Below are 12,602 nucleotides of genomic sequence, written 5' to 3'. Positions count from 1 at the left end.
TTTATAAGCATGTTGGATCAAGTTCATTCACAATTCTATCTAAATTAATCTATATCACTTGCCTGTAAGATACTTTCTTTTCTAAATAATCTCAAATCATTATCAAGGGGTGAAACATATATGCAAACCTCATTTAATCCAACCGCCGCAGACCACACTTGTTTTTTCTCATATATCAAATAACAAACTAGTCTCTAAAAGCTACCTCAGGTGGAATCTCTGGCTAGTAGTCTCCATCTAATTTATAAGGTCAGACAAGGCTTGTGCAACTTTTAGACTTTTATACACAGTTGGCCATGCCATTGCATTGTCTATATTAAATAAATTAATCCAGTTTGTTAGTTATAACAAAATCTCTAGCTAAAGCTAAAAATGCTAAAGGTGAAACATAGATGAAAATGATGGCATTAAACAATAATAAATTGGACCTTCAACAAGTGAGATTTTATGGTTTGATAATAGATATTAAATGGCAATGTATATTCCTATACCAGGGCCACTTGTTCATACACCACAAGACCAAAAATGGTGAAGCAGTAGATTCAAAAAGAACCTTGTAATTCATGCACAAATATGTTAAATATAGGACAGGAGAAAAGTTAAAAGAAATACTCTAATCACTTGATGATGATGAAACACAATTTCAAGAAATATGGAAGAGCAACGACATCGTAAAGCTTGAGAGTATTGCTATGGGCTGAAAAATTCATATGCTGAATCCCTACCCTACGATATGATAGTACAATATGATATAGGACCTTCAGAGGTAATTAGGTTTCAATAAGGTTATGAGGCCGGGACCCTCATGGGATGAGTGTCATAAGAGACACTGAAGAGTGTGCGCTCTCTCTCTTTTCTCTTCCATGTTTGCTCATCTCTCTCTCCCTCCTTTTATACCTCCCTCTCTCTCTCTCCTCTTGCTTTTGGTTTCTCTCTCTTCCTCTCTCTCTATCATTTGAGGACACAGCGACCAGAAACTGTAAACCAGAAAGAGAATCTGACCATATCAGCACTCTGATCTCAAAACTTCCAGCCCCCAGAACTGTGAGAAAATAAATTTCTGTTTAAATCACCCAATCTATGGTATTTTGTTATGGCAGCCTGAGCAGACTAATAGTGCACAGTACAGCCTGGAATATGGTAAAGTCCCTGAAGCAAATATACTAGATTCGCTTTAAGATAAGTCATTAAACCAAAAAACAGAAAATTCATAGGCAACACTATTCCAGCAACTACAAGGAAAAATCCTGAACTGGATGGAATCGGGAAAGAAGAATGCCTGACTGGCTATTAAGAGAGACACAGTTTTAAATAAAAAGAAAGAACCACAGAAAATTATGGTGTAAAGCTACTAGATATTTAACAACAAACTAAAAAATAAACCAAAAATTAGTTGATACGCTCAGAACAGCAACTAACATTTTCTGACCTAAGTCCATAAACATACTGCAGAAAATTATTGGAATTACATATATTTGAATGTCCAGTGTTTTCTGTTTATTTCAAGGTGCCAAACACTACTACTACCTTTGATCAAGTTGCGATTTATTCAACTGATAATTCGAATTTTTTTACTGAAGTTTTCTTAAGAACAGGAGGTAATGTTTCAATTTCTTTCTTTAACATTAATAGATTGACATTTGATTTTTAGCTCTACCACTGAAACCAAACAGATATTTGTTAAAGAGTACCTAAAATTTAAAGTGTCATACATTGTAAAGGATTATTATTTTAAATTATCATTGGATTGGTAAATATTCTAAATAATGACATCTAAGTTAAGTTAATCAACTTTTTCTAAACACAAAGAACAGGCAATGTTGAAAAACCTGCAAAAAATACCTGACAATAAAACACAAAATAAATGAGACCCTAAAATTGCTATGTCCTGATTACGACTTCTTCTGATGTTTTTTTTTTTCCTCAGAAATTGAAAGAATCTCAAATATGCACAGCCTTGCAGTCAGCATTACTCTTTGCAAAAGAAATAAGTCATCTCCAGTTGGAAAAGTGGTACAAATAAGCACAGTAACTATAAATAAAGTTTTCTTTTAAAAGAAACAACTGCAAGGAACTTGGAAATACCCTCTTTATAAAGAGAAATAGAAATTAAGTGCATAGGTTAAAAAAAATGGATAATACCTCTATTATATTTAATGGTTTTCTTTTTCAGGTGAAAATGCAAAGAGAGTATAATTCATTTTGGTCTCTTTTTATATAGCATATTTAATTTGTTGTAATTATGTGTATTATAACTTTTCTTTTTTATTTATCATGTCTCATATTATGCAAGTGTATTGACTGTCAAAATGAAAAAGAAAATTATTATGTTCATGAATCAGAATAAATTGTTTTAGGACAAATTGTACTTATTTAAAAATTACTTTTCCAAAATAAATGAGGTTACAAAAGAAGGAAAAAAGTGGTGTTGAGAGGTGAAAAGAAAGTTGGGACAAATAGCATGAGGAAGAAATTCTTAAACTAGATTGTATAAAGGAAATAAAGGGAGAACAGATGATTAATATATGTCTGCAAATGCAGCTTTTATTTTGTTTGTGTTGTCTGTGTTTCCACATTTCCTTTTCTTTGATTTATTATTATGTATATTTTATCCCATCAGGATCTTACCCATTTTTCAAAGTCCAGCTTAAATACTTATCTTGTTAAAAAAAATAATAGAGTCTCTCTCCTTAGCACTTTTTAATCTATTCATATTCAACACAATCTCATATTGATTTAGTTTTGTACAGCTTGTCTATTTTAAATGGCTCTTTATAGAAAATTATATCTAATTTTTCTTTGTATCTCTCAATACACAATATGATGTTGAAGGTGTAATGTCTCTCCCACAGTGAATTCTCATATATAGTACAGAGTTAACAAATGCTTAGTGCAGCAAAGTAATATATCCAGTATGTGCATATGTCATACACCAGGGGGAAAAAAAAAACAAAAAACAAAACAGGAAATGGTGATAAATCTTGGATTTCTTAAAGACAGAGATGGTCATAACCTAGATTATGGTAAATTGTTCATTAATAAGCAAATATAATTTGGACTATAATTTTACCTGGGATACTGCTGGTTTATACTTATTTCTCCTGCCTAATTATTACAAGTGACTCATTTTATTCATGAAATGATCCCTTTTTGGGTAGTAGAATTATACATTATCTTAGTTATAATAGTGGGTGCTAAATCCAATAAAAATATAATTTATATATACCATATAATATTTTTTAAAATTCGTAAGGCCTGGATCAAGTGCAAAATGGACAATGAGAAATGAAGTGAAAATAATGATTGCTATTGGCTAATGATTTTTCAAATCTTTTAAGGCTGTTAAAGAAAACCTCAGATAAACAGAACTGAGGCAAATTACCATTACAAATAGTTCTTATAAAAATTTCTTCCATTCACAATAAACTGGAATTATGCACTTGACTACCTAGTATATGCTTGTTGGTTTTGACTGAGACAGAATTTGGGGGTACAAATAAAAAAATAAGAGAAAATGGGCAGTCAGAGTACAGACAATGGAAGTGTCCACTTGCTAGATGAGACAGTATTATTGAATGTCCCATGGAAGTTTAGATATAGATGTGGGAAAAATGAAAAGTATAGATTTTCACTTCTGTGAATACAATTATTATATACAGGTAGTCTCCCTAAGATGTGTACACATATTTAATAATATAATAACCTCAATAATGTTACTGTCATGTCTTTTTTTTTTTTTTTTTAACTGGAAAGCAAATGAAGGCTCATACTCGGTCAGCATTATTATTTAATTATTATTTCTGGGAATGAGTCTTATTTCTATCATCCAACAAAGACTGGATACCTACAAAAAAGGTTGGTATACTGCAAGATGCTTGGTATGTTATTGAATAAAGCAGACACAATATCTGTTCTCTTAGAACTTACCATCTCATGAAGAAAATAGTTACTGAACCAAAAAACACATTTCCCTTCATATTTTCAGTTTTTAACCTTCACAGAACGTGCCTGAAATTTCCATTTGAATTTAGAAATAAAAATTATTGAATGAAGATCATTACTCACACTTTGCTGGTTACATGTGGACCAAGTTCATGATACAGTTCTTCATTGTGACCTTGAGTTTACTGAAAGAAGAAAAGGAGAAAAAAATATTTAGAAATATCCTGGCTATATTAAAAATTCATGTAAGTGATTTGAATCAATGAAAGATATTGGCAAAAAAAAAAAGTAATAAAAAGATTTCTCAGGTTTCTACATAAGGCTAAACATTGACAACAACATCTGCCATGACACTCTCAGTCTGTATGATGTCATGAAGAAGCAGAAGCCTACTTTAAGTGATAATTTGATGGAAATAACGTGTCCTTAACTCTGAGTCAAAAGAATACACTTTGATTTAAACAATGACAAGGAGATAGTTGTTTAAGAAAGCAAAGCTGAGAGAGAAGATAATGAATTTGGACGCTAGTTACTAAGAAAGTTAATTTCACCTTTCTCTGTCTTCATTTCTTCCCCTGTTCCATTCAAACACAGATCTTACAACCTCTAGCTTTACCAGCAAATTTCAGAAATATCTGCAGGGCAAAACATCTGAATTTGATCATCTCAAGGCTATTAAAAGACAAACAAGGAATTGGGTCTCAAATCTCCCTCTATTATATTCAGAAGATGAGGTTATTTAGAACTCCAAAAACAGAATACCATGAAATTAGATCCTGTACTCTGGAAACTCCAAACTTTTTATTGCCACGTTAAAATTGGACAGTTAGCTCGAGTACCAATAAAAAGTGAATCTCCAAATTTTAACTCAATTTGTGTAGTCAATTTTTCCACTCTAATTGCTCTACCTGACACTGTAAGTCCCTTCGCCACCATAAAATTTTCTCTAACCATTCTATCCACAGAGACCTTGCTCTCTCAAGATATCTAACATCATTCACCATGTATATATCATTTAAAATCTACTTTTAATCTTGCTTTTATCATTTTGTACCCACTGTTATTTCATACATAAAAAAAAATAATTTCAAGTCGGGTGGGACCCATCATTCATATTTTAGGGACTGATTTTTGCCTATTAAACAGATAGATTATTTGTGACCCAATTTTGGAATTATAAACAGGAGTTCATTTACTGTTACAAAACTAATCAACTTCATTTCTCAAGTTTAGCTTAAATCTCTTAAAAATTGTATTATCACTTTCATCTGACTTATGAAATAAAATACTTATATTTAGATATGATTAATGTAATATAAGCATGGTAGATTACTTGTCAACACCATGGGCCTATCAATTTTTTAATTATATAAATAAAGATATATTTATGTTTTTCCAATAACTGTTAAGTGTTAAGTATCTGTTCTCATCACTTATCCAGTACATCTAACGTAATGGTATTCTTTTCGGTTTTTTATGAGAAGTATTTTCTTTTCTTATCTTTTTCTCAAATGTGAAATTTAGTAGAAAATCCATGGATAGCTATAGAGAACTATTGGAGAGAAACATAAATATAGCCATAATTTCCTCAATTAATGTGGAAATTTGTAGATTCCAAACAAATATTGATCCTGAAGTAAGGCAAGCAGAAAACACAATTCTTTATAAATTATAATCATTTTGTTCATTACGGATGTCCATGTGTGATTTGTACTGGCAATCTTGAAAAAAATATTAAAAGTTCTTTAGGTTTAAATCTTCTTTTATAGCAAATTTCTTATTTTAATTGAGGCGGCAAGGAGGCATTACCATGCTTAGAAGAAATTATAAAATATATTTTACCTTTATATTATTTTGTTAATTTGTGACAATTGCTAAGTTTATTAAAAGATTTTCCCCATGGAGAAATTATTTCACTGTTGCTACTTTTACAATGATTACTTATAAAAGTTCTAATTATTTACAAACATATTTTTCATAATTGTGAAGTATACTTCCATGTTGTTATGACTATAAGTATTTTAAAATATTTTATTTATTTTGGGCTAATTGCAACTTCCAGACAGACAACAAAAATATAATTAGATTATTTTCTTCAGCACTTTTCCTGGAGAGAACAGTTTATGTTAAAATATGACAACCAAACAAATCTGTGAGATATTACTCAATGGACAGATAACAGTTTGTCTTGTGTGGTTGAGTCTTTTCCTTTTAGGTATCACATTATGGAATATTCTTGATGTTATCTGAATAAGTCTTGATCTTCAAACTTGTTCAAACTGGTTTTAATTTATCACATCCAACTGTGGATAATTTGAAGAGAACCAGCGTAAGAGACTCCAACTCCCCTAGTATGGTTGGCCTAAAAAGAAATTGTATAGCACTGAAGTGCTGCCATACACAGACTATGATTGCAAGCTATTGAGTTATTATCTATTCTAGACCACTTTTGAATAAGAACCACCTTAACAGAGTGTTGATGAAGATGAAGCAAGCTGCTCAGATTTTTTTTACTTATTTTGTTTTTTAGATTCCACATATAAGTGAAAGCATATGGCATTTGTCTTTCTCTATCTGACTTATTTCATTTAGCCCAATTCCATCCATGTTGTCACAAATGACAAGATTTTATTCTTTTTTAAGACTAATATTCCATTGGTTTCATATCTTCTTTATCCATTCATCTATCAATGGACACTGAAAATGACTGCCCCTGTTGAAGTTTCCTTCCTCATTGTTGAATTTCCCCATGGTGATCTTGGAATAATGTTACCTTCCTTAAACATCTTTATAAAGATTAAATATATAATGTATTTAAAATGCCAGGCACAAAATAGGATCTTACCAAATAACAATATTTCTCATTTTACTTTATGAATATACACATATATTTAATATTTTAAGTCATTGATTATGTTTTAGAAACTCTTAAGGGTTATATTTTCCAATTAATTTGTTTAAAAGATTACTGTAATTTATTTGTACTAGATATAGTGAAAATTTCCCAAAGGACCTGGAAGCAGTTGTTGGTTTTCAATAGCTGATGAGAAGATGCTATAGACATGTATTGAGGAGAGTGGCACAGCAGGCAAGAGGTAAGCTATTGTGTGTATAGGACCAGTACCTCTGTTGTAAAATAGGTTTCCATATCTCGAGTAGATGATAAGATATCCAAGAATTTTCTGAAAGAACTTCATTTTTACATGATACTTCTGTGCCTGGATGAAAAGCCATTCTACTTGTAAAAAAGGTAATCAGTTGGGAATCAAATTCTTGTTATTTTTCAGATAGGTATCAACATTATTACTGAAAAACAACTAATATTTTGTCAATCTAGTAATTTTTCATTAATGTGTAAAGCAATCAATAATCATAAAAAAAATTAAAATTGAGCCAGTTAAGGTTTTTCAGCATTCACTTTGGTTTCATTTCGTTAGCCTTTTCTTATCCCAAGTACATAGATGTTGTGAGTAGAAGCATGCAAATGTCCTCCTCCGAGAGCTGTAATTCAGTGTAGTATATAATTGCAGTGTCCATCTGGCACTGTTTTACAAAAGCACATGTAGCAGTATAGTTATAAAAATATTCAGGTGACAGGATGCCAGATGTTTTGCATGCTTGTCATCTTTGAATTTCATCTTATTTTATGGCCTAACAGAACCTCAGTATAATGACCTTCATGTTCATGCATTCTCTATATTTTTTCTTTTGACCTCCATAAAATCGGAAAAATAAGCATTGTAAAAAACATAGGGTAATAAATATCCTATTTAGACACATAGGCACACACTCTAGGCATGTATTCTTACATAGTAGAAAACTAATATAGCTTATACAGCACGGGCTTTTTAAATATTATTTTGTATGCATTTAGCTATTATTAACTATGCTTTTCTTTAATAGGAATATTAAAAGGCATTAAATGTGATACATACACTCTTATGTATCAGTCTACCCTCATATATTCATGTGAGTCTGTATAATCTTAGCTGTAATGTGCAGAAGAAGTCTTAAATATGAATCCTACTTCATTTTCCAGTTCTCTTTCTTTCTTTTTCACTTTCAGATCTGTGATTAATATGGAGAAATTTGGGGTGCCCACTGACAACTCTGAGAGTCAGATCACTGGTTATTGCTCCTTAGTCTGAATCATGATGGTTCCATTGCAGAAAGAGGGTCAACTGTAAAAATACTACCTGCATTGGTTTGACTAGAACATAATTAACTAGTTAAAAGAAAAGGGCAAACTAACCAATAACAACCAGAATTTAAGGTTCTTTGTGTTCTGCTCATCAGGGATATATCCAGGATATGTCTAACTACAGCGGTTCCCCTAGTTAATAGTGATAAAGCGTATTTAAATAAATAATGTCATGTAGAAACTCTTGCTTCCAAAGTTCATTATTCATTTTGACACTTGCACATGAACCGCTTTGCTTATATAAGATTTCCAAACGCTTTTAAACCTTTCATTTTCTATGCTGAAAATGGTGGTTTCAGAATTCAATGAAATGTTGAACTTAAAAATCATCCAGATAAATGATGCAGATAAATTTACTCAGTTTCTCAAGAGTCTGTCTTCCTGGTTATTAAATACTGGTCCACAGAAGGACCAACAATGCTAACAGTGTAAGCAGAAAAAAAAAAAGTTACATTATCCAACAGTCAAGGGCTAGGTGTGGTCAGTGATTTTGCTCTTACAGAGAAATATTCTAAAGAAGGAGTTAGATCTTTCCTTTCTCTAATGTCTATTATTCAAATTTCATAAATATAGAACTATTATCTTCCTGGCAAATGGCCGTTCCTTTTATATTTCTAAGAAGTTGGCAAATAAAGTATAATAGCTTGAGGGACCTGGAGAGATCAATATGTCTGCATATTGTGCTTCTCAATTTGATTGCTTATAATTGCCATAAAATATAGAGAAAAACAGTCTCTTGGTATTAAATACTAAGCTCTATTAAGTGTGATCTTTTTCATCAATAATATTTTATCAAATAAATACATTTACTATTACATAAATATTGTTTTTGCATATTCATTAGCAGCATACACACACACACACACACACATTATATACAACCATTGTAATAGCTCCTTGTGCTGTAAAACAGTACATAATACTTTCATTGGATTTTAACAGTTAACATGTAGAGACCCTCTAACCTGGGGCAGACGAGTGCCCTTCAAGAGGAATTTTAACTTGGAGCAAATATCTACCATAAATTAAAATGATATATACCTATGGAATGTATTAGGCTAACATGAATTTGATCATTGTGAAACTGGAGATCAATGATTGTATTCCAATCAATAAAATTTATCATTGAAATAGAGACTGGCTAATCATAAATACATACATTATAATTTAGTACTTTTAAAATTCATCTTGAGAACCAAACTAATTTATCCAACTAGAATGGAGTAAAGAAAGCTCCAGAAATTTGTGACATGGGACACAAACTAAAATCAAGAGAAACAAAGATTTAAAGTTTAATATTGGGGTCTGGAGGAGGTCAATTTTAACAAGTTAAAAACTGAGAAAACTGGTATAAGACAACAGAATTGTCCATTAATATTCTACTATTTGGAGCTAAAACACAGAGCTCAAGACTAAAAATGTCATTTTATAACATTCTAAATTTTACGAAATAAGAAACTTGAATTTCAAATGATGTCCTGACTGGCCTCAAATTATATAGTTATTAGTGACAGAACTGCAAGTACAACTTAATCCAAACAATTCAGATTCTAGTACACTCTCTACCACGGTATATACCATAACAAGAGCAGAAAAAGAAAACTCAAATAGATCTGTTCCAAGCCTGCATTATGTACGAGATCCTAAGTAGTAATCAATTTAGATGAAGACAGTGAAATTCTAAAGTAGTCAGCATGAAAAAGGCAAATAAAACTTGATACAATAGTTATTAAAGTAACTCTTCAAATATATCAAAAATTTTATTTACTAAGACTCCTATGATAATATTACTTGTCATTTGTCAGAAAATGAAATATTCTGTCTTATCATTCTGTGTTTTCTTTAATCATGCAAGCAATGAGGACAAATAAATCCCCTTTTCTTCAAATATATTCAATAAAGATGCTAATATTCACAACACCAACACAAACCCAACAAATATACTCTCATTTCCTACAATTTTTTTTGTTTTGCAGTTTATGAAACTGTTTTTGTTCTGCCTAATGGTAAATTCATTTGTGAACTGTTTTTTTTTAGAAGTTGTGTATCTCATGGCTCTCTAAAAAGAATATATTTTATATATCAATACATGTACAATTGTGGACAAGTATTTGTGTCTGTGTTGATTTCTTAAAATTGTTTATCTGGCATACACTAGAATTTATTTCTTCCAGTTATCTTTTGTATTGCATTTTTTAGAGACAAATTAATTTAAATATTGAAATTTAAATTAAAATGAAACTGAGTTTGTATCTTGTTATATGTTAAATATGGTGAAGAGTATAATTTAGAAACATAATTATACTGAATGTTAGCTGAATATTGAGATTCTTAATTTGTTTCAGTACAGATGAAGAAAGTAAAGTAAAAAAAAAATAAATATTTTTTATTAGAGAAAATGGAACACATTCATACAATAAAAAATATTCTTGACTCCAAATAAAATCACATTATTATGTAGGAAAAAACATTGAGGAAATTAAACCATATTAAATGTTTAATATGTTTCAATATGAAATTTTGCATGTTTAAAACTATATACAATTCTAAAAACACAACTAAATCATATCATAGCATAAAGAAAGAACTGTCACAAAGAAATTGAGAGTAGTACTGGATGTCAGATTTACTTAGAACAAAAATTCTTCATCTTCAGAAATAGAGTATGGGCACTAGAGAAATAGCTAAGTATGTATTTTGAAAAATCTGTCACCAAAATTATTGATCCAAAGGTAAAATATGGCAAATAGGAATATCTTATGGATTCATAAACTTCTTTGTGGAGCTTTGGCTTCATAAAGGTAAAAATAAATTGTTAAAAACTCATAAAAGCATGACAGTCTTGATTTTAATTATCCATTATTTTAAACAAATTTTATCTGTAAGCTTTAACAAAACAAGATATTCACTTTTATAAAACCAGCACCCTAACAAAAAGACATTTCAGAGTGATATTAATATTATTTAATTACAGTATTTCTTAAAGAAATCCAGTACATCCATTTAACTTTCTTATCCTTATAAATAGAAATGATGGTGACGGAAGGGAGAAAGAAAGGAAAGAAGTAATATGTGGATGGGTGTTTTGAGTAAGTGGTTTGAGGAAAATGTTGATACTAACAACTTTCTAAGACTAGAGTTTAAGGAAATAACTTCAAGAGGAATAGATTCCAAGATAAGAGAGACACAAATAAGGAAACATGGGGGCAGTCGTAAGGTTTTTTGTTGAATTAAGATGTCCATCCATCCACAGACAGTAATTCTTAACCCAAAAAAGAGGTTATCTATCTATCTATCTATCTATCTATCTATCTATCTATCTATCTATCTATCTATCATCTATCTATCTATCTATCATCTATTTATATTATTATTATTATTATTATTATTATTATTATTATTATTTAGGCAAGGCAACCCCTGGTTTACCTCACAGACTGCAAGAACATTGTCCGCTTACAATCCTTTATTTTCTTTATTTTTTATTTTTCACGCCTACAGCCCCTGGTCTTCCTAAGTGGTCTCCCATCTAAGAACTAACCAGCTCTGACGCTGCTTAGCTTCTGAGATCAGATGGGATCAAGCTCGTTCAGGGTAGCATGGTCGTAGACACCAAAAAGAGTTTAAATTAAAAAAAAAAAAATCAACATGTATCATCGATACCAAAGTATAGAGGATATAAAGAGTAAACATTTAAGCAGATAGTAGAATCAGCAGAGTGCTAATAAAAAGAGCTTAACCATTACAATGTCTAAGATAATTGTCAATGATTCCGAGTACCTCTTTTAAATTTATTATTATTATTGTTTCACAAGAGAGATTAAACATAGAATGAGGAAAACTGCCCATGAATCAGCTAAATTCACAGTTATCTCAAATTGTAGTGAATCATTCAAATTCATTTTTTCAGATGTGTGCCTTATTTTTAGCACCACTCCTTGGTTAAGATATATTCTGAGAAGTCCTTACAGTTTTAGGCTGCAAAAATAAAATAAAATAAAATAAGTTTCATAGTGTCACCAGTAGTCCCAAAAGGTCTGGATAAATTTCTCATGGGAAGCTCTCAATGAGGAGTTCTCAGGCAGCTACAAACAAATTGGATTTATTAGACAAGGAACTAAATAATTAGAACAGTTGCAGAACTTGATTTCTCATCTGAATTCAGAGTCTTAGGAAAAGTTCTTATATTAGTCTTCACTACTACATGACTAGAGTGGCAGAAAAAAAAAAAAGCAAAGTAAATTTAGTGTAAGAATATTTTATATGCATTAGAAGATGTGTTCTGCTCCTATTACTGTGAAAGAAACTGCCTACACATCTTGGCCTATCCGCTATGAGGAATAAAAATATTTGTTAGTGTTTGTTGACAATCAGAGCAAAATACGCACACACACAGATACTTAAGGGCAACAAAAATTTGTTTTGTTGGTGTATATTTTTCAATATGCTAAAAATGTTT

General features: G+C 30.8%; 1 pseudogene; it reads right to left on the bottom strand.

Annotated features, from left to right (window-relative positions):
- Positions 1-11,635: 11,635 nt before the first annotated feature.
- Positions 11,636-11,754, bottom strand: LOC118605319 (annotated as a pseudogene).
- Between the last annotated feature and the right edge of the window lie 848 nt (positions 11,755-12,602).

This window comes from Rousettus aegyptiacus, unplaced genomic scaffold (assembly GCF_014176215.1).
Source record: "Rousettus aegyptiacus isolate mRouAeg1 unplaced genomic scaffold, mRouAeg1.p scaffold_m13_p_1, whole genome shotgun sequence".
NCBI lineage: Eukaryota > Metazoa > Chordata > Mammalia > Chiroptera > Pteropodidae > Rousettus > Rousettus aegyptiacus.
This window is presented reverse-complemented; position numbering and strand designations above follow the sequence as displayed.